Source organism: Monodelphis domestica, chromosome 2 (genome assembly GCF_027887165.1).
Source record: "Monodelphis domestica isolate mMonDom1 chromosome 2, mMonDom1.pri, whole genome shotgun sequence".
Classification (NCBI taxonomy): Eukaryota; Metazoa; Chordata; class Mammalia; order Didelphimorphia; family Didelphidae; genus Monodelphis; species Monodelphis domestica.
In genome coordinates, this window is record NC_077228.1 from 457,471,154 (window position 1) to 457,476,723 (window position 5,570).

A 5,570-nucleotide genomic window follows, 5' to 3' on the forward strand; every position below is an offset into this window, starting at 1 on the left:
GAGATATTTTATGTTCTTTTCTATTTTCCCCTTCTTTTGACTTTGTTTTATTATTTCATTTTAAAAACTGATATTCTGTCTTAGAATCAATACTACATATTGGTTCCAAGGCAGAAGAGTGGCAAGGCTAGGCAATTGTGGTTAAATGACTTCCCTAGGGTCACACAACTAAAAAGTGTCTGAGATCATATTTGAACTCAAGACCTCCAATTTCCAGGCCTAGCTCTCTATCTACTGAGCCATCTAACTACTCCTATTTTATTATTTCTTGATGTCTTATGGAATCTTTAGTTTCCTCTTGCCCAATTCTAATTTTTAAAAAATTATTTTTTCAGCAACTTTTGGGATTTCTTCCTACAATTAGTTGACTTTCTTTTCAGAATTTTCTTTGAGAGAAAAAAAATCCTTTAAAAAATCCATCTACTTCCAAAGAATTGATAGAGTCTGAATTCAGATACTGAACCATGAAAACAGTGCCTAGAGTAAGAGAACTATAATATGATGATTAACTGTGAAAGACTAAAATATTATCAGCGAAACAAGGTTCCACAATAACCCCAAGGAACTCATGATAAAAAGCAAACAAAAAACCCTCAATCCAAAGCCAAAGTAGGAACTCTTCAAAGCCGATTGCAGATCAAAGCAGGCCATTCTTCACTTTATTTCCTTCATGAGTTTTTTTTTAATTATATATATGTGATATCTGTCTTCAGTCACTACATGGGGAATATGGAAATATGCATTGCATGAAAACACTGGTATGGCCTATATCCAACTATTTTACCACCTGGGAAGGGGGAAGAAAGATAGTGACAGAATCTGAATTGCAAAATGTCAGGAAATAATTGTTAAAAATTGTTCCCATATGTAATTGGAAAAATAATTTAAAAAATAATTATAAAGGATGAATGTTTGAATTCCAACTCTGCTACTTAAAAACTGGGTGACCTTGGGCTATGTATTTCTTTAGCCTTCCCTTTCCTTGTCTGTAAAGGAAGGGGGTTGCGGAAAGAAATAATAACACCTTGCTAACTGGGTCCACCACAAATTCATGTTATTTAATCTTATTGTTGCCATCAATGTGACATAGCAAAACATTTATTCTTCCTTGACTGATTCCCTACTTGACTCCAATAAGTATCATTGAAGTTATTCTAACCTTCTTTTCTCTACTTGGAGAAATTCTTCATCCTTCTTGACTTCTGCCTAGGTACTGTGGTTATTCTTTTGATTGCCTGTTGACTCTGGCCTCTCCATCTTTTCCCCTTAGTCCTCCAGCCTATATAGCTAAAAAAGCTCTGGATTTGTCGCACTCCCCAAACTCCTCTGTTGGAGAACTAAAAAAGAACTAAGGCTCCTGTGCGTGGTAGGGTGATGACTGGAAAGGATGCTAAGACTATGCCTTATAAGAAAGTGTGAGTCTGTATTCTCAGTTAAAAGGCTGAATAAGAAATGAGAATAATAAACTGGTAACAGATTTAGTCCAGGAGAGCCTGAGGAGTATTCAAAGTAAGGAATACGCTGGAGGCCTGAAATCTGGGAGGACCCCAGGGTGCTAGCAAGGAGTCTGTGGCGTGAGTAACTTGCTTTTAGCTTTGTGTATTTTTACTTTTTACTGAAAGGGATCAGTGCTCCCAAGTGAGCAGGAAGGAAAAGAGCCTTGTCAGAAGTGGGATTCGAACCCACGCCTCCAGGGGAGACTGCGACCTTAACGCAGCGCCTTAGACCGCTCGGCCATCCTGACTACTGTAGTCAGCTCTCTCACCCTGTTCACATCACCCTCACCTCAAACCAACATGCCCTCTAATTTTTAGAAGACCATGGGAGGGGGCAGTTCTGTAGATCAATGTATCCATTGAACCAGATCACGAGATAATAGGTCTTGAATTCAACTATGGCTTCAGACACTTCCTAGATGTGTCACCCCGGGCGAGTTACTTAACCCCAATTGCCTAGCACTTTCTGATCTTCTGCTTTGAACAGATACTTAGGATTGATCCCAAGAGGAAAGTAAATATTTAAAAAACATCCAAAAAAAGACTACAGTAGCTTCTTCCCCTCGCTGAGACCATACCCCTTTCACTCGTCTCTTCGTTTTAAGTTGCCTCCCCAAAGGACAACATACTCTAGTCGACTTATCCATCCACAGGACCAGTCCCTTCAGTTCAGTCTTGCAACCTCCCGTGGGGGCCAGCAAAGAGGAAACTCAAGCCCAAAAGGTGGTCCTTCCATATAACCTCTCCTGCCTTCAGAGGAGGTGTCTGCGTGAATGTCCAGAAGACATCTTAAACTCAATATGTCCAAAATGGAATTCATTACCTTTCCCCAAACCCTTCCCCACTCCAGTCTTTATAACTAACTGTAGAGGGCAACTCTATCCTCCCAGTCTCTCAGGCTCCAAACCCAAGAATTATCCTAGATTCCTTTCTGTGTCTCACCTCCCATATCCAAACCATAGATGTTACTTTTGCAACTCCTCTAACATGCTACTTTCTCTCCTCTGATTCGGCTACTGCTCTGGTGCAGACCGATCACCTACTGCCTTGATTACTGCAATAGCCTGCTGTGGGTCTGCCTACCTAGTCTTTATCACTTCCATTCATCCTCCATTCAGACAATTAAAGTCATTTTCCTGAAGTGTGGGTCCCATTATGTCAAATACAAAATGGTCTGGTATTTAAAGCCTATCTTTCCAGTTTTCTTACACCTTTACTTTCCAACATAATACTCTTCAAACCAGTGACACTGGCCTCTTGGTGGCTCTACAAAAAAGACACTTCATCTTCTAACTCTGGATATTTTCTCTGTTTGTCCCCCATGCCTAGAAAGCTTTCCTCCTCCTCTCTGACCACTGATCTCCCTGACTTCAAGTCCCATCTAAAGTCTCACCTTCTACAGGAAGCCTACCCAACAATTAATTCCAGCATCTTTCCTCTTTTAATTATTTTCTTTTTATGCAGTATATAAATTATTTTGTGCATTTGAGTATGGTCTCCCATTAGATTGTAAGCTCCTTGAGGGCAGGGACCATCTTTTGACTATTTTTGTGCCCCCAGTGCCTAGCACAGAGACTGGAACATTGTAGTATTTAATAAATACTTTTTGGTTGACTGGTGGATTAGACTATGGGTGTCCATTTCCCCAAGCATCCCTGGGATCTCTGAAGAGCATTGTCCTAGGGCAGCACCAGAGCAGATCCTACATTGAAAAATGAAACCATCCCAAAGAAGCAGGACCAAAGCACTTGCAACCAGTTCAGAAGCACTTTTTACACTTTGCCCAGCTAGACAGGCTGGGTGCTTCAGACAGAGATCAAGAGAACCTGAGTGAATTGCCCAGACACCTACCTTTGGGGATATCTGGCTCTCCTGGGGAGAAAGGGAACATAGGCATAAGCCAGGGAGAGTAACAAATTCATGTGAGCCTCTGGGAACTAGCACCAAGATGGACATTTTGAGATAGCACCAAGGGATGCCTGCAGAGTCAGCAAAGTCATTTTGGATTGACATGAAAGAAAAGATTTTTTCTGGCTGGAGTGATGATGTTACAAAGGAGGCCTGGGCTGAGGCCAAGAGGATCTGGAGTGGTGGAGTTTGTACCCAAAATGTTCTGGACAGCAGTGACAGTGGGAAAGCCCCAGCCAAAGTATGAAAATGATATTGAACTCTGTGGTTTGTAGAGACTTAGAGACCAGGACTGTTTGTTATCAAATATAGGAAAGCCAATATTCTGACTGTGGCCAAGTAAATGGAGATTTGAAAATATCTCCTGAAAAAATGCAACTCTGTCTCATCTAACAATCCTACTCCACTCCAGACCCCCACCACCAGAACCCAGCATAGCCTGTCCACAGGACCTCTACACAGGAATTCAATGATCCATCTCTTCACAAAGATTGGCACAAACTGTCCCCTAGGCCTAGAGAGCACTCCATTCTCCTCTTTTTCTTTTAGTATCCTCAGATTTCCTCAAGGCTCAGGTCCCGTGTCACCTCCAACAGGGCTCCTTTTCCAGACATCTCTCCCTATAGGCAGTGTTCTTTCCTTCCTCAAATTCTCCTATGGTCACTCACCTTGCAGGTTTGCAGGTTGAATTCCTGGCCACCCTTCCCCTCCTCCAGTCCCTTTCTACAAAATTAGAAACTCTTTGCAGGCAGGGATTGTTCTTGGATTTGTCTTTGTACTCCCAATAGCCAGGCTAGGCACATAGTAGTGAGGGCTAGAAAAAATGTATCTAGCGTGAAGTTGAATGGAATTGTAAACTTCTGGATTATAGGATCGGTATTCTTACTCTTGCCCAAAGAATCTTTTACATAGTGTTTGTCACAGGGAACTCCAGGTGATCAGTTCAGTATAACAAGACCAGTGAGCACCTGCTGTGTAATTTGATACCCTAAGGGAGACATCTGGGAGAACTGAGAGTTTAAGTGACTTGCCTGGAGTCAAACAAGCCTTGTGGATCTCGGGTTTTAGATTAGGCGTTGAATTTTGAAGGGAATTGCATTGTCTAGTCCCCTCCTTTGACAGATCAGGTCACTTCAGACCAGTGAGTTGAAGTGTATCGAATTAAGTCTCACAGATAATTCTCTAGAGCAGGAAATGGGTGGCCCAGAGACTGGACAAGTTGGAGAGAGTAGTAGAGGTCGCAGGCTGGGGGCAGGAAACCGCTCCTCCGTGACGGGGTGAAAGCTTCTGGAGGAATCCCGGGCTTTGCGGTTGAGCATCAAGGCAGTAAAGGCCGGGTTGGCAATGGAGGACGGAGCGAGGGGTGCCAATCCCTCATTGCTGAATTTGCTTTCCTTCTCTGGATCTGGCAGCGGAAAAGTGAGGAATGGAGGAAGAAGGTCCAAAGGGACGCGAGTAGTGGCTGTAGAAAGTCAAGGAGTGCTTCGAAAGGGGAGGGGAGCGGGAAGAAGAGGAACCGTTTCTTGCCAGGGCCAAGTCATGTATACTGTACAACGTTGATTGGCTAGTAAGGAATTGACATCGGTAAGGAACTATGTCCCGGATCCTTGTTATTATAGTGGTGAGTAGCGCCGTCTGTCAAACGAGAATGTATTCAGGAGAAGGGTAGATTTTCCCCCTCCCTCTTGCTTGTTTACTACTTGTTTTCCTTCTCGTTTAATGCCTGGGAGCCAGGGAGAGTTCCTCCCCTCCAGCTGGCTGGGCTAGCCGGGATACCTCAGCTCACAAACCCACAGGAGGAGCAAAGATGGGTGGCCTTGAGGCTGCTTGGTTCCTGCCTACATAGATTTGGAGGCCTCGAGACCTAGAAGAGTGATTTGAGTATTCAAGGAGCGGAGCGGCAAAATAAGAGATAGCATGGGGCTGTAGGGATAGTCATTGCCGAAATTGGAAGCTGGCTCTCTGCCCTCTCGCCCTGCTAGTCTGAGTACTGGTGGAGAGGCAGCCTGGACTGCGAGGAGATCCAGAGGTTTAGAGCGTTTCCTGCCCTACAGGCTTGGTCCCTTGGGCGATGTCTCCTGGGGGGAGCCTAAACAATCTCATCCCCAAACTAGCCGCAAGAAGGAGGAGAAGGAAGGAGATGGCAGTTAGGAGTGGTAGACGACA

At 43.9% G+C, this 5,570-nt stretch overlaps 1 non-coding gene across 1 annotated transcript; it reads right to left on the bottom strand.

Annotated features, from left to right (window-relative positions):
* Positions 1-1,661: 1,661 nt before the first annotated feature.
* Positions 1,662-1,744, bottom strand: TRNAL-AAG (transfer RNA leucine (anticodon AAG)). Its single transcript has one exon. It is a non-coding gene; the product is annotated as a tRNA-Leu (tRNA).
* Positions 1,745-5,570: the final 3,826 nt, after the last annotated feature.